Source organism: Alexandromys fortis, unplaced genomic scaffold (genome assembly GCF_014885135.2).
Source record: "Alexandromys fortis isolate MF-2015 unplaced genomic scaffold, M_Fortis_MF-2015_v1.1 scaffold_134, whole genome shotgun sequence".
Taxonomy (NCBI): Eukaryota; Metazoa; Chordata; class Mammalia; order Rodentia; family Cricetidae; genus Alexandromys; species Alexandromys fortis.
The window spans coordinates 2897134-2922148 of NW_026068007.1; positions in this window are offsets into that span (position 1 = coordinate 2897134).

Consider the following 25015-nt stretch of genomic DNA (forward strand, 5'->3'; position numbering starts at 1 on the left):
GGGCCAAACTCATGTTCATACTTGGTAATTTAGAGAAGTCAGCTGCTGCTAAGCTAATGATGAGCCGGGGGTAGTTCTTGCGGTCTAAGAACGCCATGCCATTCTTAGTAAGGACATAATATATAAAAGATATACTAAAAAATGTATGCCAAATCATTTCTTGAGGGTTTGGAGTTTCTCAAAATTCCTGGCTTCTTTTTTAAGATGTGTGAAATATCAGTTATGTTCACTACCTGTTTGTGTACCACTCTCGAGGTGGCGGGGCCTGGGAGAATGGAACCAATCCATGAGGCAGACCAACGTCTGATGAAATAGCCAACTTTATTCAGAGCATCAGACAGTTTATAGTCTGAGGGTTAAGAAAGGTCACAGGAGTCAAGTGTCCAATGACAAGGCACACGTAGTGAACAAGTCACACCTAGTAGGCAGGCTGTATGTGGCAAACGCCTGTGTTTCCATAGAGGCTTATGAACAGATAGCAGTAGCCAGCTGGAATGGATAACCTGAGGTAAACTCACTCCTCTCTGCTACACCCGGGAGGAGGACAAAACCACGTTCCCCAAACAATTCCGTGTTCTGAAGAAACTGAGGCAGCTCTTGTTTCGTTTCCTTGGAGTTTTCTCACAAGCAATCAGAATTCTCCTCAAATGACTCCATCCTTAGACTACGTTCTGACACCCCTACAGTACCTTTTGCCCCAAAATAATTGATCATAGCAAATAGTTTCTGTGTTTCCTCTTCTAAGTCAACCTAATAATTAACAGTAATGTCTCTCAAATATATTTCACAGTTTGACCATAACATCCAGGTATTACAAAATATTTATTCATGTTCATATTGCTTAAGCCAACTTTTTGGTGATCTTCAAAAGGACTTAGGTAAAATAGCACTCAGGAAGGCCTCCCTTTCATTTTATAACGAAATACCTCCTTTTGAAATTGAAAATGTTGTAACTTTTCATGCTAATCATGATAGACTGCCTCGGAGGACTTTTTAATTATACTTTTTATGGCTTGACCAATTTTATGTTTTAATTTTCTTCCTCCTTCTTTTAAACGTTCCTCTTTCAGGGCGCTTTCCTCTTCACTGCACACTCTGGCATATTTCAAATATCCTGAAGTTAAGATCGCACAGACTAGGGGGTCAAGACTTCTGAACTGCCTGTCACTCAACACAACTGTTTTTTTATTTTTTTAAACCAGTGACCATTCTCTATACCTTGTTCTATGTAGAGTATGTACATATTTGCTAGAGTAGGTGTGTATGTGTGTGCATGTAAGTACATGTTACTGCTTGTGTGCAGTAACGTGTGTGTGTGTGCTTGTGTTTGTGTGTGTGTAGGTCAGAGGTAGATGTCATGTCTTTCTTCAATCATTCTCCTCCTATGGTTTCTGAGATGTGATTTCCCAGAGAGCTTGAATCTCATCATTTTAGCTAGGCTAGCTGGAAAATGAGCTTCTAATCCCCGCCCTACCCTTGCCAGTGCTGGGACTGCGGGAATGTGCTGCTGCATGCCTGGGATTTTCATGGGTTCTAGGGCTTCAAAGGCAGATCCTCACACAGGGATCGCAAGTGCTTTCCAGTCTGGGCAGCTTGCCGGCCCCATTCTGTCTCTTTAAGGACACACAACACAACATGAAAAATGCATGTTTACATCTTTGGAAGACAAGGGAGTCAAGCATGTCTTTGTGGCAACTTTATTTTTGCTTATTCGACTGCAACTTCTCTGTGTTTGGTGAAGTTTTCCTTTCTCCATGACGTTGATAAGTTCAGGAACTCAAATGCTAACCCTCAGAAGTTCTATTAGGGAAAAATAAGTAGATATTAAATATGTTGACACCTTCCAGGAAAAGTCAAAAAGGAGCGTAGGACATTAGAGCTGTGAAGGAAGTCAGAGAGCACGCAGCCTGGCTTTCTGAGTGCCCTGGCATTATCTTTGTGCCTCTCGGCCCCGTGGTCTCCTTGCTGCATAAAGTCAAGTTTCAAATATATTTAAAATTATATATTTGTCTGCAATTTAGCGGTTATCTGTGGTTGTTTCTAAGTACACTTATTTTTTAGCTAAAATAAATGTCATACATTAAGTTCTACTCATAACCAACACTATAAAATTCCTCCAGTGAGATGATGTAACTACATATTATAGGTAAACCGCTCACTATTGAAAGTATAAATATACACGCATATAGCATATAAAGTTTCCTAAAAATGGGTCGTAATATATTCCATGGTTGATTTGCGTATTCTACAAATCCATCTTTGACTACTCAGTCTTACGTACAATGCACGTTAATAGTTGCTTTACTAAGGAATGAACTATAATCGTGGAATTTAGATTTCATATTATAATATTTTTAAAAAAGCTAAATTTATCAGACTAAAAGAAGCTCAAGTATATTTTCATAGAGGCACCATTTTGGAAATTGCACAAATATGGTATATTTTCTTACATTTGTTTTGAGAGAGAGTCACTGTGTATCGGAAGACAAAATTAAGGCATCATCTCACCTTTCGCCATGCATGTTTCTAGGAATCAAACTCGGATGTCAGGCAGCAAGTGCATTTACTCAGCCCAGATAAGACATTTTAAGATCAGCTCTGAAACAATATTAAACTACCAAAGAGATGCAGAATAGGCTATCATATGCCCTTATGCCAATGGAATTTATGCTGTAACAAAGCTAATGTTAATTTTCTATGCAAAATGGAAAATTAAAGTATTCCTGTGAGCAATTACTTTCTAATACTTTTACTGTTTTGAGAATCTTATCGTATTACTCCTGTCTCTCCCTTTCTTCCTCCAAATCCTCCTATGCCATCTCCAAATTTTCATCTTCTTTGGTTACTCGTGTGTGTGTGTGTGTGTGTGTGTGTGTGTAACCTATTCAGTTAATTTAGTTTTCCTAATATGTACATGTGTCCAGGGATGTCCAGTTGGGATTAAAACATACGTGGACATTTATCCTTGGAGGGTTCTGACTCTCCCTCTCCCTGCAATCGTTGACCGTTGATGGCTCTTCACATATAAGTGGGGAGCATGGGAAATTTCCCAGTTTAGATTGCCATGGTAACTGGTCTTGTCATCATGCTGATCTTGTTCAGGCAGCAATCTTGGTCAGACTACATGAATGCAACCTTCATGTCATACATAAAAGACACAATCTCACAGGAGGTGGATGTCCTAGTCTTTGGGGATTATAGTCTTCCTGCTCCCTCTGTCCTACCCTTAAGTGTGGGGTTTATGTTGGAGATGGACCAGCTAGGGTTGGAAACCCCACAAATCTTTATTTTTTTTTGTCACAACAATATTAAGTAAATTAAGTCACCATTTAGTCTCCTTAGAGTTTTCAAAATTTTTAATACATTTTTAACTGAAATATAATTATATCAATTTCTAGCTTCCCTTTCTTCCATTCAGCCCACTCCAATCCTCTCGTTCCAATCCCTTCCATACCCCTCTAAATTGAAAGCCTCTTTTTCTTTGATTATTACTGTTACATATGTGTGTGCATATATAAGTATGCATAAATTTATAAATATATTCTGCTGACTCTGTTTTTGTTGTTTGTGTGTGTATGGTTTCAGGACTTACCACTTTGCATTGGATAACCAATTAGGAAATTCATCCCTGAGAAAGACTAATTCTCCCTCTCTCCGCAGTCATTAATAGCCTGCAGTTCTTGGTCTAGGGGTGAGACCCCATAAGACTTCCCCTTTAGCATGTCCATTGATACCACCATTGTTCGTGTCTCATGCATGCAGCATAACTAGGAAAGACTGTTTCACAGAGTACTTCCTTGTCTTCCAGTTCTTTTTGCCCCCCCTCTTCTGGGGTTTTCTTTGAGCCATAGATGCAAGAGCTGGGATGTAGATGTGTCCATGGGGGCTTAGCTTCCCACCCCTGCATTAGGGACCAGTAGCAATTTTCTGTGATTGTCTCTATTTGCTGTAAAGAGAACATTCTTTGACAAGGGGGTGATACATACTCTTAGTTATGGGTACAAAGACAAGATTTAGAGTATAGTTAGGAATGATGCTGGCTCTTTAAGATCCATGGTGTCACTAGCACCAAGAAGTTGGGTAGGTTTCTAGTACCAGGCATCATTTCCTTCCTATTAGCAAGACCCTAATTCCAATTAGATAGCTGTTGCTTACAACCAACATGTGAATGCCCCTCAATTGCACCTTTATGAATAGCATGCCATGCTGGTCCTTGTTGTGGTTCCCCTTAGAGTTTTACATTTGTGTTTACATTCAAGAATATTTAATAAATGAGGTAGTCTCTGTTCCTTCCATTAAACTCAAAAAGTGAATTTGGAAACTGACTAGACTCTGGAATTTCAGGTTAAAAACTATCAATTAATAATGAGATGTTTGATAGTGTTTTCTTCGTGTAAATATATTCACTAATTTTTTTCCTTTTATGTAGAAAACTTTCATGATTCTAGAATTGTTTAATGGAATTCAGAGGTAAATTCTGGAACTTTGTGATATGCTGATAAAGCTTATAAAGGAGCTGAAAATAGTTCAGAGATTGCTGTGATTTCCCCATGACTTTAGTAATGACATATCATCCCCCTTGTTTGAAATAATCAAAGAGTACATTAAAGGTAACTATATGTAGTTAATTTGTAGGTCTTAATTTTGATTGCAATTTACCCAAGAGCAATTAATTGTGCTACCTATGGCATTATTTTTTGCTTCTCACACTGCAACTACAAAAGTAATAAAAATAAGTTTTTAAAACTAAAAGTATTTAAATGATCTCTAATATTTTATTACTTACTGGCAATATTTCAAAGCAACTATGTGTTTCACTTTGTTGCCTTGATAAACTTAAGCCTAACACTTCTGTTTAATATAAAATTAAAGTTTCAGGATAGCCAATGACTATTACCTATGAAAGAACACATAATCTGCCTGGCAGATTTTAAGTTGCTTGAAGGTACAAAGAAGTATTAAAAAATAATTGCATAGATTGTAAGAAAGATATTATTTTGGGTTGTGCAAAATGTAAAATTAATTTGAGCAGTTAAGTCTATTAGCATCAAAAAGTAAATCTGTTTGAGTGAAAAATTATCTTCACTTATAGGCTTTTTATGAAAAATAGTAATGGAAACTTTTCTTATATATTGAATCACCTGCCTTATTTGATATGTTTCCTTTTGAAAGCAAATACATTTTCTTTATTATATCCCTCAAAGGAGATATTAAAAAGTCATGTATAATAATATCCTTGTTTTATAACCAATGACACAGCATCTGTACATCAGTCCCCGCAAACTTGGTTCTACCTAAGTCTGCACAAGCAGAAAGCTCCTCATCACAGATGCTCCTCAGCTAGGCTATTAGTAGAAGGGACACAAAACTACTTCTGCTGTTAAACTAATTTAATTTTGTGACCAAACACATCAGCTCCCATCATCAAAATTTCTGTGCCCTGGTCAACTACACCGTAGGTGCACTGTTTCTACCTATTGCTGCGCCACTTCCTTTGGAACCTGTCAGATGAGGCTTCAACAGTGTTTGATACACAGTGCAGCAAACAGGAATGATGGAGTGATGTTGGAGATGTCACAATGACACTCATTCTGTTGTGTATTGAATATGTTTTTCACCAAAAACAATAAAAAGAAACCATAAAAGTCCCATCTTCCTCCGATGTCTATTCAGCTGATGAGTCTACCAACAGCCCATTGTGAGCACTATTGTCTTGTTATTGGAAAATGGAAAGTCATGCCTTTTCAACAAGAAACAGAATTTTCAGTATAAAGTGTTCGTAGACACACCTCAAATGACACTGAAAGATGCACAGATGACTGTCTTGGGGGTTTGAAGTTTTACTTGTTTGATTTTAACACAAATTTATTATTGAGCTTTGCATTTTTTCTCACAAACACAATGTCAACAGTAAGATTATTTGTGTTGCAAATCTTTAGGAAAAGTTGAAGCCACTGACATGGCAGGAGCCTCATAGTTCACCCTCCCAGTCCCTTCCTCACCTTCCACCCACCACGCAGTTGATCACAATCACTCCTATGTCTCTCGGAACTGAAAAATGTCCAGGTCCTTTGCACAGACTCCCCAGAGTGGCTTTCCTTTTCCAGTGACCCATGGGTACCTAGGACAGACTGGTACATCCCAGCCTAGAAGGATATCTGACTAGACATAAACACAATGCTGATGTCTTTGTGGGTTTCCAAGAAAACATAAAACCAGCGACCTTTCTCTGGAGCCTATCCCGCAATGATTTCTTCTGTCTGTGACTTTGGAGTGGCATTTTGTGTCTTCATAGTAGGGCCTAGGGGAGCATGCTAAGTTTCCCTTCTTTTCTTCCTGCTGTAAAGCACACTCACTGAGAAAATATAGTCTACTATCTCAAAGTCTGGAGAGAAGGTAGACTCTCCTCCCTCAAGTGACATATGGCTGTGCTTCCAAGCAGTGCCTCTTCTCTGCTACCAAAAGAAAGGGAAGCATGTTTAATCTAAGTGAGCTTCACATCTGGGGGTCACGGAGCTGTGGTGTTTCCTTACTATTTTGAAAAAACAAAGCCTTTCTACATTCTAGAATAGTCTAGTTAATTCTTTGACTACACTACAACATGAAGTGCTCCCCCAGAGAACTAGGGTGATAAGTTGCTCAGTAGAGCCTTTGCCATACAAGCATGAGGATATGAGTTCAAACCCCAGAGTCCACAATTAAAAATCTAAAAGTGATGGTGTTGCCTATCACTGGGAAAGTAGAGACAGGCTGATCCCTGGGGCTCGCTGGCCAGCCAGCCAAGTCTTTTCTGCCAATAAGAAGTCCTGGTCTCAGAAAGCAAGGTAGCTAGTTCCTGTGATGATATCTAGGTTGATCTCTGGCCTCCACATGTACACACATACATGCACACACACATGAATACATTTGTGTATATGTGTGCATGTCCCACATATAACAAACATGCATGCACATACACATAAATATCTGCGCATATAACACAATGCACACATGCTGGTACACACATATGTATCACATATATACCATACACACACATATGCAATTCATGTGCATGCACACAAATGCAACCCATACATGAAAATGAAATCATTGCCTATCTTGAAGTAGAAGCATGAAGCTGCTTGAACTGTCAGATTCTCATTTGATGCCTTGGGCAGAAGTAGCTCTAATTTTTCTGCAGGTGAAGCTCTTGTCTCACTGCCAGAATACAGTGGGGTAGCAGAGCTGCGTTAGCTTGTAAGCACAGCTTTTGAACCACAGCACTTGACAACAGACACAATTCTGGAATGTACCAGCTAGTTCACTTTCCATTTCTGTAATAAAATATGCATGGCAAAATAAAATTGAGGTCAGACAGTGATTGGGGATAAAGAAACTCGTTCGCGGGAAGAAAGTGTAGGAATTATTTTTCAAACGATTACAGAAATTGTCATTTTCTGGAAATAGTAGATAAGCATATACAAATCGAATCACCTAAGCATCTCCTTTAACATTAGAGCGCTAGCTGAATTTCTTGATGGAATTATACGACATTACCACCAGCTGCCTCTTCTCAGTCTTAAGTATAATTCCATTTAAGGACTTTGTTATTATATCAAAACAGAATAGAAAACTCATTATATAGTTCAAGAGTCTTCACAATTGGGTGCTCTTTGATTGTGCATTGTGTGAGCAGCTCACATGACTAATCCCTGCTCCGTCCTTATCATCTAGTCCTATTTTGGCATCTGTAACAACACCTGCCTGGAAGTGATGGCAATGGTTCCTGTCCTACCAACAGTGGGTTACTAAGACTCTAAAAAGTGAATTCTGTAACTGGGAAGGGTCTCTTCCCATGAGGATAACTTCAACTTTAAAGGATGCTGAGAGCCCTTTTTACTCCACCTTCAGTCCTTGCCTCACAGGCTAGGGGTCAACAGCCCTTCCTATGCAGGTTTAGGCTCATTCTCGACTCTATAAAAACGCCGACACCTCCTCTGTATTCCCAATCCAGCTCCAACACTCTAAGAACTCATTAGGCCGAGGAAATGAAGAGCCTGTGAATCAAAAGGAAGAATGAATTGCGGTTGCCTTCAGGTCATCATCCTGAAAGCAGGCCAGGCATTTCATTAGCACCCTTTTATGGTGCAAATATAAAGAAAGGAGAGGGTATTTCTGAACAGATGGCATTCAAATATCTTGAATGTCTTATTTCTCCAGGAAGAATAGCATTAATAATGGACAGTGAGTTTTTCTGCCTCCAACTCAGCTCAGGTAGAAGACCCAGAAATCACAAACTGGGCTGTAGTTCCTCAAAGCTGTTAATAATCCCCCTCCAAAGAAACAACATCAAAACAGATTCAGGGTGATTAAAGTGCTTCCAAAGCTCTTGGGAACTATTCACTTGTAATTTGTTATTTCTTGGACTGTCAAGGGCAGCTTTTATGAATAGGAAATGATTGTTATTTACAGCCCTGTTTGCCTTTGATGGCAGCTTGTGTGCTGCCAAGGTTACCCTGGGTTTCAGAAGGAAGATCGCGTCCCCTTTCCTTAGATTAGTGGTTTGTTGAATTTGAAATAAAGCAAAAAAAAAAATGACTTTCTTTTCATGGCATTAATAAAAAAAAGATAAGAACAGAGAGAGACCTGGGCTGCATTCACGCTGACTGAATTGAAATACTGATTACACCATCATGTTATTTTGGATAATGCAGCCTGTCAATATGAAAAACTCAATGCTGTCAGAAGTTTGAGCCCAAACTCTCTGATATTTCTATCGACAGTCTTTGTTCTGAATTCAAAGAATTAGCTTGTTTGTTTGTTTGTTTTCTTCTAAGAAAAGAGGAAAAAAAGAAATTTTGGTATTCAGTTATTTTGGAGAGAAATGAGACAACCATTTCCTTTGAGATAGATAGTCTGCCCAGTTGACAAACACAACCCTTCTCTTGCTTCTACAGAGCTACAGAATTCCTCCAGCCTTATGGCTTCTGACTCACATAGTTTAGTTAGACATGTATGCATTCAAGGATGGTGGTGTGGATGTTACACAGCAGCAGAGTCGTTAGCCCATGAGAAGTTGCCTGTCTGCAACATAAAATTCAATTAGAAGCTCCAGGTAAAGATTTAATTAAAAGGTTATGGAAACAAATGGACTGGGCACCGGGCTTTATATCCCATCAGACTCTGGTTCTCCTGAACCCCCAGAAGGAAGGAAGCTGCAGGCTTCTGTCTGTTGTTGGCACAGTCTTGCCCATGACAACAGGCTTGGGGAGAAAAGGTGTTCAGCTCTAAATTAGTTATTGAACTATTGCTTCATGTATCAACACCCTCTTCTGGATTTTTCCCGTGGGGTATGCCCCTGATCTGAGAGGGCTGAGAAATATGGAAGCTGACACAGCTCGAGTTTGGGGTGTCCTGTGGAGAAGGCAAGCTCTGTTATGCTTCCACAGTCTCTGTCCTGGGATCTCCTTTCTCTTCTGCTTAGCAAATCACAATTCTAAGTCAATTCAGGAGGTTTCTACATTTTGTCTTGCCATAGCCCCAAAACAAAGTCTTTCTACAGCTATATGGTTTGTCCCTTCTAGAACTTGGGTCGATATTTGATACACTGGGGTGTGATTGGAAAGCGGAACATTTAAGAGGTAGTTGGGTCAAGAGGAAGAAATAATGCTTTTCTCTTGGGCTGAGTCTGTTCTTCCAAAATGAGTTGACGTTTCCTTCACTGTGCTGACACCACAGAAGAGAAAGGGTTGCCCAGGTCTAGCCATATGTTTGTCACAATGATCGTGGAGTTTGTACATGGGAATTTCCCTGCCCCAACTGCCAGCTCCCAAATAACCTACATGGAGAATTATATATTAATTATAAACTCTTGGTCAATAGCTCAGGATTATTACTAACTAATTCTTACATTTTAAGTTTACTCATATCTCTTATCTACGATCTGTCATATAGCTAGCTATACCTTTATTAGCACAGCACATTCATGCTTCCTCTGCATCCTCTGGGGACTCCAGACTCCACCCTTCTTCCTCCCAGCATTCTCGTAGTCTGGCTCTCCTGCCTAACTTTATCCTGCTTACCTATTGGTCAGTCAGCTTCTTTATTAAACCAATCACAGCGACAAAATCTTCACAGCATACAGGAAGATTATTCCACAGCAGGCATTGGTGTGTATATGTTAATAGGTCATAGCAATTCTCTTGAACAACATCACTTAAAAACTAGCCAATACTTCTCGGTATGGTAGTCTGCTTGTATAATCCCAGAAACTGGTTGGAGAATCATAAATTCAATGCCAACCTAGGCTATATAACCAGTTCAAGGCAGTATGGGATACATAACAAAACACGGTCTCAAATATTTTATAAAATATAGATGAACCGATAGCAATCTACAGAAGCCATCTCTGTGCAGGGAAACTGAGGTGAAAACATTTTTTAATATCAAATTTAAGATAAAACTACATTTTGGTATGTTGTCGACAACTAAGGATATTTAATATTTTATTCCCAGAGGTGAGTCATAAAATTAATTTTCCATGCCTGGCTCTTCAATTGGTATGAAATTCACAAATGAAAATCAATCATTATAAACAGTTCAGTAACCATTGAAACATTTGTGTGTCATATACCTCCTACCTCTGTCTCATTCTAAGACCCGCTCATCACCCAAAGAGGGCCTATTCCCTTTCCAGTTATGATGCCCTTTCTCCTCAAAGGCCTTGACAGCCACCACAATAATTTTTGTCTGTACCAATTCTATATTTTTCAAAATATGATTGCTATTTATGTTTGCTGAGTTTTTTTTTTGTTTGTCTTGTTTGCTTTTGTGTTGGGGGAGTGTTGGTTTTTGTTTTGTTTTGCTTTTTTAACCTAACATTTGAAGTTATTTTAAAGTATACCTTGAGTTGTTGCTTTACTTCTTAAATGACTGAATTCTTTATTTTTTTCCATAGAAGAGTTTTCTTAAAATAATTTAGTGAACATTTGCCAAGCTTTTGCCTTCAGTAAAGAATTATTATTGTTGTTGTTGTTGTTGTTGTTTTGATTTTTTTTGAGGCAGGGTTTCTCTGTGTAGCCCTGGCTGTCCCAGAATTCACTCTGTAGACCAGGCTGGCCATGAACTCACAGAGATCCATCTGTTGTGCCTCCAAAGTGCTGTGATTAAAGGCCTGCGCCACCACCATTCAGGAAGACTTTTTTTCTTTTTGAAATCTGCATGTGTATATACAATGTATTTTGTAGTCTAGACCCTACTCCATCCCTCTAGCTCCTCCTCCCCCCCAACATGCCCCCTCCCAATTTTACATCCTCTTTCTCTCTTAAATAACTTTGTTAGTGATGTTCATATGTGCATTTGCGCAGGTGTGGGGCCACCCACTGGGGCATTGGCCTCCAAACAATGACCTCTCTCTCTCTCTCTCTCTCTCTCTCTCTCTCTCACACACACACACACACACACACACATACACACACACACACACACACACACACACACACACCAAAGAAAAGTGACTCCTTGCTTCAGCAACCTTGAGCTTACCTATGGGTGGGGCCATTAGATCCCTGTGTAGCTTTGGAGCCTGTCCTGGAACTTGCTCAGCAGACTAGACTAGCCTGGAACTCACAGAGCTCCTCCTGCCTCTGCTTCACGAGTACTGGGATTAAAGGTGAGTGCCACCACAGCCCCGTTCCATGCTAGATTTTGAAGCAGGTTGATCAGCTGTGGTGGTAACCACAGCTACTATGAATTCATTACCCAGCAGCCACGCCATGTCCAGAGATGAACATTTCACAAGCCTGCTGCCCTGTCATGCAGCATTTACGTTACCCACACTTCTGAGAATTTCTCTTTAGGACTGATCACTCAGTCATATGTCTCCTGCACTTTAGACAGTAATGAGTCTCTGCATTAACCACTACCTTCTGCAACAGTGACTCTCTGGTAGGTTCATTCACTGTCGGACATTTGGGTTGTTTTTACACCTTAGCTCTTGTGAATACTATCTTTATGGTGGTTTTATGTAAGATCCCAGTTTTCATTTTCTTGAATATATACCTAGTAGTAGAATTTGTGTGTCATACAGCAACTCCATGTAGAACTTTTTGAGGGATTGCCAAACTATTTTCTATAGTGGTCACAACACTCCGGCAATCCCCAAAGGTTCTATTTTCTATGCCTGCTTTATAACACTTGTATTTTGCTAGATAGATAGATAGGTAGATGGATAGATGATGATGATAGATAGATAGATAGATAGATAGATAGATAGATAGATAGATAGATAGATAGATATTCTAGGAGACATACATATTTATATCTTAGTGGGATTGACATAAATTTTATGTGCAAATTATCCTTCTAATTTTCTAATGACATTCAATATTCCTGGACATCTAACTCATATTTTATCTCTACTTTTCAGTGAGAACTCAAAGTCTCAGAATCTGATTGTTTAAAAATACTTGTTAGGTGCAGAGTGGTGGTACACACCTTTAATCCCAGCACTCAGGAGGCAGAGGCAGATGGATTCTGTGAATTTAAGGCCAACCTGGTCTACAGAGTGAGTTCCAGCACAGCCAAGGCTACACAGTGAAACCTCATCTCAAAAAACACAAAAACAAAAACAGAAACAAACAAACAAAAAACAAAAAACAAAAAAAAACTTGCTAAAAAGTATTAGGACCACAATGACATTAAGAACATCATAAATAAACAAAATATGACCATAGTTGCTAGGTCATAATGGTGGATCAATCAAATAAGGAATATTAATCTTGTGAGGCTCCTTGGAAAAAAAGTTTAATGAAATACCAAATTTTTATAAAACAAAAATAAGGTCCATAAGGAGATTTCATTTTAGTACTTAGTTTTAATGTTTAAAAACATCAGTAGAGCATAGTTACCAAGACTGAGTTTCTGAACTATATTTTGCACAAAACTTGCTGAATTCTTAATGGCTTATTTTCCTAATCAAGTGTTGAACATCTTAAACCCCTGGACTGAGTTCTGTTGCCGCGTGTAGGAAGAAACATTAGCAGACCCAAAGGTATTGGAGAGGAGACAGACACATTAGGCCTTATTTTCGAGTTGGGCTGCAGGTGCGTTTGAGCGGAAGTGGAGATGCACACACTGAAGATACACACCACGCTTTGGACTTAAATCATATCCTTATGCAACCCTGACAGGAAACAAAGATTTGATGTCTGTGGTTTTGAGTAAATTGCTTAGTAGAAGTTCTCTGTCCCTTTTTTTTTTTGTCAAAATTAAAATGATGCAGGACCCTTACATTAAATAAACAAGCACACACACACATACATACACACAGAAAGAGAGAGAGAGAGAACAACAGGAACTCAGCAACAAGCAGAAACCAGGCTGCTCCAGCTGAGTCAGGGATGAAGGCTTAAAGCTCCACTGAGCATCCCATACCGACCTGTTCCCTATTGCTCCCACAGCTGTCTTTGGGTCTTCCTTAGATACTTCAGGCCATAACTGGGAAATACCTGATCTAGCTTATTGTCCCCTCCCAGACACATAAACTCCAGCTGCTTCTTTAACATTGAAAGCGGTAAGGAACCACTCCCCCGCAAAGCCTGTTTGATTTGTTGAACAAGTCTTAACAATGGAAAGGAAGCTAACACACCATTGCCAACTGTTATCCCTGTAACTTCAATCTGTTCATTCTTGTCTTACATTTTGGATCTGTAACCTTCTCTTTTACTTGACAGCATTTCAGGTTTGCAAAAACAAGTAATAATTTGTCTTATGTTGAAGACTAAATATTTCTATGTATTTCCATTTGCGGGACATATCCTATGTCCGACAGCACAGAAATCATTGTGCACAACACCTTTGGAATGGTTCCAAGCTGTCCTGCACGTCCTGCACGAGCTATCCCATGTTCAGTACAGATGACCTGCTTTCTTTGTTTTCTACAGGCTGGCCTTTACCATGACACTGAAGACTGTGCTTTTTATGCCAGTCAGATTTACCATGAGCCCAAATTATGTTTACAAGCAACCAAAACCATGTGTTTTCTTCCCGCATGCACTCATGCTTGAACTCATAATTCTTCATAAGCTTTTAATGGACTATATCATAAGTCTGCAGAACATGCCAGCCACAAAATAATTGCCTATGCACATCATGGAAATTTTGGAATGTGAATATTTTTCAGTCGTCTGCTATTATAGGGATTAGCCATAGTGTGTCCATTCTTGAAAAACAAAACAAAATGGCAAGCCACAAAATCTTTGACATAATGAATACATGAAACATGGCATGCAAATAGTATAGCTGATTAATTAATACTAGCACATAATTAAAAACAGACCAGAAGAATAATATAATAGTGTGAACTGTTTTCTTCTCTTTCCTTGGATTCATTAACCCTTGTATGACTTGTTTAATCACACTGACAGGAAGACCAAAGGCTAACGCGACATTGCGTATCATACTCAAAGATTCAGTTGTTAGAGATTTTTACATTACAATATTTCTTAGAAAGTTACTCTCAGCACTCCTTGGTTGCCTGTAGTTCTCTGTGTAGGGCTGAGGCTTTGCGGTCTTTCTCCTGTCCACTCTGCCTGTCTATTGTGACTGTCCTTGTTCAGTTCATGCTTTGGCGGCCATGCTGGTGAGAGTTTATGGATAGAAGAGTTTGGAGGGAGGAAACAGAAAGGGAAATTGGTCTAACTAAATAATAATCTCAAAAATAAAAAAAATATAACTCACGAATAAAAAATTTTTGAAAACATTTATTGTAATTTATTATAATCTTCTGAAATTGTTCAGGCAGTATTATTATTATCATTTTATATATAAGAAAAGAGCCTCAGAAACATTGAATGATGAGTTAATGGCTGTATTATTAAACACCCCCGTTTGCCCATAATAGTTTATCCCAATTTTACTAGCAATCTCGGTTTTCTGATTATTATTATTTAAAGACACAGACTCACTCCATAGCCCAGATTGCCTTTGAGCTTGTAATGTTCCTGCCGCAGCCCAGTGTGCAATGGATTTTTAGGTGTGTGCCATTATACTTGGTGGTAAATATCTGGTACTTTCTTTGGCCCTGGTCCCCTTGGAGTTGCCATTTCCAAGAGATGATAGTACATCACATCACAAGGTTGAAGTCTGATTGTCTTCATGGTCTCTAGCAGGAGAATGCTGTCTTAACCCAGGGACTTTTGTGTTAAAGTGACTTTCAACTGTTGACCCAAGCATCTTCTTATATGGAACCCCAAGGACGTGTATAACCAAGTAGATTATGAAAGGAGGAACTTTTCATGGTCCTAGAAGATACTTGAAGTTGAGATCAAGCAGACTAAAGCAAGGATTTAAAAGGCAGAGTTCTTTCCTTGTGTGAAAGCGCGAATGCTGAGCAATTGGCAAATGATGGGAAATTAGTTTAAAAGCTGAAAAGTAGAGCTCGTTCCCCATCCTTTGTCAGTTCTCTACCAGAAGCCAGAAATTGTACAGGGCTTTTAAAGAAGTGTTTTGAAAGATATTTTTAGGAGTTATAAAAAATTATTATGTTCGCATATAGTAAATGATGGGAAGTTTGTTCTGTGATCATTAAGAAATGCATTTCTGATTGCATCCTCTAAATTAGCGGCTAGGGCCTGTTAAGTTTAAATTCCTGGTTACTGGGAATCTGCCGCTGCTAATTTAATAAGCCAATCAAACCAAATCAATAAATCCAAGTTTATTCTGAGCACAGCATTCCTGGGTGACTCCAGTGGAAGTTGAGGTGACCACGTGTTTGTTCTCTTAGGGGCCTATATAAATACCTTGTGGGAGTGGTCTTGAGCATCTCTAGGGAGGGGTCATTATTTGGTGGGCTTTCTCAGGAGTGGAGTCTGGACTGAGGCAACTCCTAGGGGAGGGGGCTTGAGATGGAACTTCCATTCGAACATTCCAGATCCTTTAGATATATGGATGTCAGGGGCTGGGGTGAACCTTTAACCCCATGATGCAGGAGAATTGTCTGTATTCTGTCAATCATGTTTTAAATAAATGCTGATTGGCAGGCAGGAAGTATAGATGGGTCAACCAGGCAGGAAGTAGAGGCAGGGTGATGAGAACAGTAGAATTCTAGAAAGGAGGAAGCCCATTTCTCCCAGTCCTGCCCAGACAACCAAAGAAGCAGGATGCGACCTACCCCACTGAAAAAAGTACTGAGCCATGTGGCTAACATATATAAGAATAATGGGTTAATATAAGCTCTACGAGCTAATAAGAAGCCCGAGCTAATGGGCCAATCAATTTATAATCTTATGGAGACCTCTGTGTGATTTTCTCTGGGACTAAAATGGCTGGGAGACCAGGCGGAACAGAAACCTCAACAAGCCCAGCCCTTCATGTTACAACCCAAACATTCCAGACTCTTATGGATGCCAGGGGCTGGTGTGACATTTTCACCCAAACAGGACCTAATTAGAAACTGAAAATAACCAACACTGCATCAAATACTTTCATAATATTTTGTGTTTTATGAAGAAAGGGATGTGTGTGTATGTGTGTGTATATATGCACGTGTGGTACGTGGGTGTGGGTGTGCGTGTGTGTGCACTCTGTCACTTTAAGATGGCCATAGTAATTTGAGCAAAAAAATGTATTTGATCATATCCTGCATCCTACACAAAAGATTCTAATCAAGATGCTTGAGAGGACAATGACAGCAACAATTATAATTTGTTAATAGCATTGTTTGGTGGCCCTGTCCCACTGTGTTAGGCCTCCAAGTTCTGTTACAAAGATATTTGATCTCACAACAATCTTGACTCCTTCCCCAGCACAGGAAATCATAACAACGGTTCCTCTTTCAGGACAAAGCCAGATTTTAAAAAAGTTTAGGCACTGGAAAGATGGCTCTGTGGCACTTCTCACCAATACTGCAGACCTGAGTTCGATCCCTAAAACCTGCATGGTGGTAGGAAAGAAAGAACCCAGGGACAATTGTTCTCTACGTGCTGAGGCATGTGTACACCATTCTCCAGATAAATAAAAGTAAAAACAAAACAAAAGACAAAACAACTTTAAGGATTATATATAACTCTGTCATGATATCATGTGGCCGGCGAGCAGAAAGACAAGGGATCCTGTTCTCTTTTTTTGACAGTTACTAATATTCAATGGTTCATTAAAAAGATTTTAATAGCTTCTTTAAAAATTTACCATGAACGAAGGCTTTGCTTAGGACTATGTTTTTATTTTTTATTTCTATTTCCTCTAAATGATCCACAAACTGCTTTTCCTAACACTGAGTACCTACGTCTTAGGAGTGCTTATTATTTTGTTTTCTCATGATATAGACTTTATGTTTATTCCAAAATATAGATGGAGTATTATAAACGTAATTTAACTATTGCTTTGGGCTAATATGGAACAGTATCAAGATGCTTAGGACTTATTCTCTGCACAGATACAAGGAAGCCTAAACCCTCCACATGTGCTTTAGCTCGGACCCTATAGAGATATCTACACGTATACATTATTAACACACATAGGCCTACAATTTGTCAACAAATACTGGCTTTCAGCTTTCAGACTCTTAGACGCCACATACTGTATGAACCTGTATAGTCCTGTAGTCATGTGCTCTTACAGGAGCCTATATCTTAGGAACAGGTAAAAGACATTGTCATAAATACGCCGTATGCCCAGAACACACACACACACACACACACACACACACACACGAATGCCTACACAGGCATGTGGACACAGACAAATAAATAAATGTAATTTTAAGAAGAAGGTAGAAGGCTGAGGAGAAAGCGCAATGAGTATGATCACTTGTGTGCAAGCATGATGGTGAGTTTTAGCTTCCCAGCACAACACACACATCAAAGTCTGGGTGTGGCTGTGCACATCTCTCAGCCTAGTGCTGGGGAGACAGGGGAGAAAGATCACTGGAGCCTGCAGGCTGCCAGCCTGACTCCAGGTTCAGGGAACGAACAAGGTGGAGAATAACAGAGCAGGGTACCAGATGTCTTTTTGCTTCTGAACACACAGGCAGGCATGCTCATACACACACACACACACACACACACACACACACACATGCATGCACGCACGCACAGCGGACAAGTAAGTATAGTAAATACTTTTAAAATGAAGTGGAGAATAATTGAGGAAGATACCTACTCAGTATTGACTCCGGGCCTCCACATACGTATGTTCACACATCCACATAAATCCATACATACGTGTGTGGGAGGGTGTGTGTGTGTGGAGAGAGAGAAAGAAAAAGAGAGAGAGAGATCATATACACACATCACACACATGTACACAAGACCAGTTCTAAGATCTCTGCTCTTGAGGGCACAGCAAAATCACGGTTCTCTGTGCACGACCAAGCAGACCCTCAGTCCACAGTGGCCCCTCCAGCTCTTTGGTCTTTAACTTCCCATCATCCAGAACTATAAGGCAGAGATTTCTATTGTTTCATTTTGTTTCCTGGTATTCTGTGATGGCAGCTAGAAGAAACTTTCATTATGTCTGTGTAGTCTCTCTTCCCTGAAACCCCCTCACGTCCCTATACAGACAAGCATCGAAAAACCCACCGCAGTGTCAAAATGGAGTCTCTCCAGCTATCTGAAGGTTTCCCGATACTTCTGCAGTTAATATGTTCCATTTAAAACATCACCCAGGCATATTGTTGTCAGCTTGTAATTTATTTAAATTGCCGTTGGCTTCATTTCCATTTTCCAGTTTCCAGGCTTGACATTTCAGAGGCAGAAATTGAATCTGAGTTCAGAGAATACAATGTATTTTCCCTACGCATATGTTAAATCTTGCCAGGTCTGTAAGTAACGACTGGCTTCAAAAATTTAAAAATAAATAAAGAGAACTGGTAGGGAGTGGAACATTTTCTTTGCTTTTCCAGATGAGGGAGTGAACGCCTCAGAAAGACTGTCCGGGATATTAGACACTGGCCTACGTGCTGGGGCAGGCAAGGCCACAATGGGGTATTGATCCAGACGTCATAATTAAATGAGTCTGAGCTGGGCTCAGATAGGCATGATTTGGGAAGATGGATAAATAGTCAGGAAGAGATCTGACTTAGAGCCTCTATCTCTAATAGCGCTTGTCAGAAATTCAAGGATGAGAGGATCTATCACTTGAAGCAGGGATGGCGTGAGTGTGATGGGCTTTGGCACCTTATCAATTCTCTGCCTTCTAAGAGAACATGTGTGTGACATCTGTGATTTAGTTCTGATCTACCAGTCTGGTGAGCATGAGGCTGGAGTTTGCTGCCAAATTACCTTGCTCGTCTACATGCTAAGAGGTTGCTGTCACATTGAAGGCTGCCAGAAATCCAAATCTTTCCCACGGGGGATCCCAGATAGCACACAGAATAAAGATTTTGCTGCGGTGAAGATTTGATTTTTGTAGGTGCCGATCAGCGTCTGTTACCAATTAGCTCTTCTTCTCAATATTGGTACATTAAAGTTGAAACAATATCGCAGTCACATCAATTGACATTTAAAACACAAAAACAAATTCTGATAGTCTCACCGCCCCAGCTCAACCGTGGCTTCCCCAGTCTGTGTGGACCCCACGGCATTAACGTCTCCTCTTGGGAAAAGGCCTCTGGTGAGTAGCAGATAATCACCATGAGGTGATGCAGCCTCGGTGGAAAGAGAGGTGCTCCTCTCCAGGGAGAAGAGTGTATTCATGGCTCTGTGAGAAAGAAGGGGTCTCTAAGGCCTCTGACCTGTGGTGGACAGAATGAGCTTGTTTGCGTTAGCCCTGGGAACACATTTTCCTTATCTGAGACAGGACATCCAGGAGGTTTTCTACTGTCAGCAACTTTTATAAATTAGGTTCCTGGATCTTTACAACTTTAGCTTCAAAGAGGCATAGATGACATTAGTACATGAGACCTGTCCCCCCCACACCTACCCTTATGTGTGTGTGTCTGTGTCTCTTTTTCTCTCTTGGTGTCTGTATATGTTTGTGTCTATATTTCATTCTCTCTCTCTCTCTCTCTCTCTCTCTCTCTCTCTCTCTCTCTCTCTGTGTGTGTGTGTGTGTGTGTGTGTGTGTACACATCTGACTTCTTCTAGGATGAAGCAGGATAAATGTTTGAAGTTGATAAAATTGACACACAAAAATCTGTGGACATTGAATCATCATGACCTTGTGACCTGAGAGGCACCTGGCCTGATCTAGGAGATTTATGGAAAGACCTTACACTTGCAGTTAGGTGGTCCACTTCATTCATTTCTCTTCCATGTCCCTCTTCTTGCTTCATCCTCTTTGGTACAAGAGTCATTACCTTAAGCCATCCAATTGCCTCAAGGACTGTAAAGTGATCATCCTCTGTAGCACTTTCAGGGACATACATTTTTTTCTGATTTTTTGTCCCTGCCCAACCCCCAAATGAAAACACTTTTACCCATAAGGCTTCACACAAAAGGGGGTTTTTGCAGCACATGTTCTTACGTATGAACTTTGCAGGAAGGGGCATGAGATCAGATGCGTTTCATCTGTTGAGAAGCTGAGTTCCGTCTGTTGAGAAGCTGAGTTCCTGCCCCTGTACAGTTTGTGGGCTGCCATGTTTGTAACGTGATTACACAGTAGCCTGCAGCACTTTCTAGGCAGTGGACGATGCATAAGTCTTTCAGAAAGCCAAAGTTGTAGAGAATTGGTTATTTCATTTCCTATCCCACCCCCAAGTCCACATACAAGAGATCCTAAAAGGTTAAGATTACAAGCCAGAAGCTGACTTATGGGTTAGGGTCAAAGGACCCAGTGGGAATTATTGATTCAACTCATATTAACTTCCTAGGAGTCCTTGAGTAATTTATGTACTTTCTTTCTGTTCTTGGCACTTTTGTCTGCATGAAGAAAAGGTACTTAGGTAAAAAGTTGTGCAGAGTGGAGCTGGACAGATAGTTCTGTGTCTTAGAGCATAAAATGTTCTTCCAGATGGCCTGGGTTCAGTTACTGGCACCCTTCATGGACAGCTCCCCACTGCCTGTAATTCCAGTTCCAGGAGATCTGATACCATCTTCTAACAATGGTGGTATTTGCACTCCTGTCGTGTATATACAGATATACAGACACCCACACACATAAATAAAAAACAAATACTTTTTTTTACATAATGAAAGCTGCGCAGGGTAAAAAAAAAAACAATACTGTTCCTGATACATTTTAATTAGTGGGAACTAACCTGTAATTAATGGGAACAAGCCTTCTGACTAGAGATGGGAATATTGCCAGTGACTGGATTGTTCATGTCCGAAGGAGATATTCAGCCCTGATACCCACTCTATTCTCCCACCTTTCTCTTGCTCTGGGAAGAATGAAGCTTGTTTTGAAGGAAGACATTTTTTTTTCCAGTGGCATTTAGAATCTCCACCTCAGCTACGAAGGAAGTGTGCTGTGCATTTCAACGATCCCTGCTGGAAAGCATTGCCAGAAATAAACAAGCTGTCAGGAGCGGCTGATTCATTTCTCATCTACTCCGATGACATCTGGTTTAAGTGTGATGAATACATGCTTGTTTAAATCATACGGTGACGGTGATGCTAGCCGACAGAAATGTTTGCAAATATTTGGGGAATCCCCTAAGTGCTGGCTACCAAAGACTAACCTTGTTTAAAGAAAGGAGAAACAGCATAAACTTCAGTCTGAAGTCAAAGCTTTCCTCTCCGAAGGTCATAGGATCTAGGGATAAACCTGCAACACTGAAGATTTCAGAGTGGCTACTTTGACACTAAACGTGGATGCCACCAGCATCATGTTGATGTGAAATAAATGTTCAGCGGTAATTGGGACATTTAGGAAATAGCCCTCGGAATAAAAGAAGTGTCAAGTGCCTCTGCGTGTGTGAAATGAAGCAGGCCCAGGCAATGGCTGGGCCATTGTTTTCATTACTTTGAAGCTATTTATTTGATAATGATTAGCAGATTGTATTATGCCAAACACAGATGAGTCTAAGAGGAAATAGAAGGTGCCTGCTTGCTCGAGGACTTCCCATGGTCATTGAGGGAGTAATTGATCTTGACACAATGCCTGATCATTCAGAGCCATCACAGACAGATATGGCAGAGCCTACCAATGCCTATGCATTGGGCATTATCAATTTTTTTTTGGTTGGAGGGGGATGTTGTTCTTGCCATACTGATTCTTTTCCCTAATGACCAATCTAAGAATTAGCAGAACTTAGCTCAAATCCATTAGTAGTGATTCATATGTAGGATATTTAAATTACATGTAGAAAGTCTAAATTATCTGAATATTGAAAGATGAAGGTTTATGAATAATGCATAACAGTTGCTCAGCAAGTTAGGAATAAACACATACCCAGAGAAAATTGTGTGGAGCATGTGTCAGAGAATAGAGAATGAATTCATGATATCTAGCCATCTAATAGTACATTTACGCAGAGAGGAGAGGAACAAATTTTGCATTAGTAAATATTGCTTGTATAGCATGTCACGATTTTTAAAATATTCCCCATGAATAATATCATATGAGATAATGATCCTATTTTGTTCCAGGTAATTAATTGTATTTTTCAGCAATATAATCCACAGTTCAAATATGTGGCTGTTTTTGCTGAAACATCAATAAATGAGACCAACTTTATGAGCTATTTATATAAGATAGTCCCCAAATATTTCAAAATAATTGATTTTTATATATTAAGCCCATTATCTCCATTGTTACATTCTCTCCAAGTTATTTGTAGGTAATTTATGTTTGGCAAAACAATGAGGTTTCTAAGCAAGTTAATAGTAGGCATTTTATGATGCAAGCAAAAATAGATCAATTTCTTCTTAATGAAAATTACAATTTTTTTCCACGCATATCCTAAAGCATTATTGGTATTTGAGTAAATAGACAGTGGAAAGAAATCTCTGGGGCTGGGGAGTTGGCTGGGCTCTTAGGATAACTTCCTGCCCTTGCAGAGGACCAGTGTTTGGTTCCCAGCATGCATGTCAAGTGACTCACATCAACCTCTGACTGCAGGTCCAGGGACCCCTGCTGTCCTCACAGAGGCTCGCATTCATGAGTGCATACCCACACAAAGACACACACATGTATACGCATTTAAAAATAACGAACAAATCCCTTTGACAAAAAGGCAAAGAGAAGCTATCTGTTTAAATGCATGTAGCTTCAGAAGAGCTTTCGTGATCTTGGGCCGAACAGTATTTCAGAGTGCCTTCGTAAGCCTAAGTTTAATAAAAACACAAAACACAGACGAGTACATGTGAACAAACATGTGTGAGAGTGTGTACACATGTGGATGTGCACTTATGTGGGTTCGCATGCAAAAAGGAGGCTGGCGGGGTGTGTGACTCTGGCAAAGCATTATCTTCAAGAACAGTGTCCATGGGAATACAGGTAAATGAGAAGGATGCTTTAATTTTACCTATTCACCACTGTGTTATTCAAATTATACTTCATAGCAATATCTATTCATCAATTGCTTCTGCAAAAATAAATAAATAATGCACATCAAGGCGTGATGACACCCGAGATAAAAACTGAACATGCCTGTTGTTCTTGTTTGTTGGCTTATAAAGGTTCTTCCTGGATCTTCTTCAAGGATTGGGGCAAACGCCGCAAGGCAAGGACTCTCTGCTATTGCCTGAATGCCTCTTCTTCTCAGAACAGTGGTGTGTCATGGCCTGCTGAACAGCTGGCCTTTAGAGTGGGAGGGGACCTCCCATGTGCAGCACTAACACATTTCCATGGTGCAAATACGCTCAAAATGGCCAGTTTCAACTTGCCATCATCCAATAGCTCATGAAAACCCTTTGGAATTGTCAGTTGGCTCTATTTGCTTCTCAACAGATGAAACCCAGTCTGGATTCTCCTCCCTTTAGATCTGTGCCGTGGGAAGGGGATGCTGACGACTAGTATAGAAATTCCCTTAAGAGCCCATGGGTGAAACTGGAAGTCACCAAGCCTGTCACTGGATTGCAGCAGCAGCTGCCACTTTCCCCACTGGGCAGCAAATAAATTCTCACCCACTAAGTAGTACAGTAGTACCAACGAAGAAGAGCATCAGTTGGCCTCATTGAGCTCTTCATTCACAGAGCAGAGATAGTGCATGGGATGTTTATCCCTGTGATTCCCCATCATCGTAGTCAACCTGATTGATTTCTAGGAGGAATTGGGTTTCCTGAGGGAATCATCAGAGAGGGTTAGCTACAGGGAGAAGCTAACTGTTGGCAGCGTGATCCCATGGGACAGAGTGTTGGAAAAGTCAAAGGCCAGCCAGGCAATAGAATCTCCTCTCTTGTTTCCCCTGTACAGTGATGGAAGCAGCTTCTGCCATGTTCTTCTAGCGCTGCCATACTCTTGCCTCCTTTCCTGTGCAGACATATGGAGCCAAGGGATCATGGCCTCAGCGCTCTGAAACCATAAGCCGAAAATAAATATAACTTTTCTTAACTTGTTTCTGCTAGGTGTTCAGTCATACCACTACAAAGCCAGTAAGAATCACTTAAAAAATAGCATTCTTTTGCTAAAATATTTGAACCTAATGTTTCTAACTTCAATAGTACATCTCTGAAGCCCGTGTGGCTTCTTTCAAATAGTGCAGTGTGTGATTGCTAGGGTTCTATGATCTGAGTCTGTGGAGCACCAAAAATCATTAGTTTTACAGAGGAGGAGGGCAGTCTTCTGTAGCTCTGTGGGACTTCAGGCCTTGTAGGGCAGAGTTTACAGTAATGGCCAGCTAGCCTGCCTATTTACTGATGGCCAGGCCCCGTGAAGGATCACTGCCTTGAGAAAGGGATTGCCACTTAATTCAGACAAGGCTCTTCCAATTGACTGCCTAGGACACAGCAGGTAATCTGGGGGTGATTGGGGGTTTACCACAGAGAGAACAGAAGCAGCAAAGAACATTCTTTTTGTCTTTGAGGCTTTAGGCAACGATGGATTGAAATGATGAGAACAGGGCCCTAGAGATGGCTCCCCTGGTAGGAGCACCTGCTGCTGACGAGCATGCTGACCTGGATTTGGTCCCTGGAACCTGCATGGTGGAAGGGAA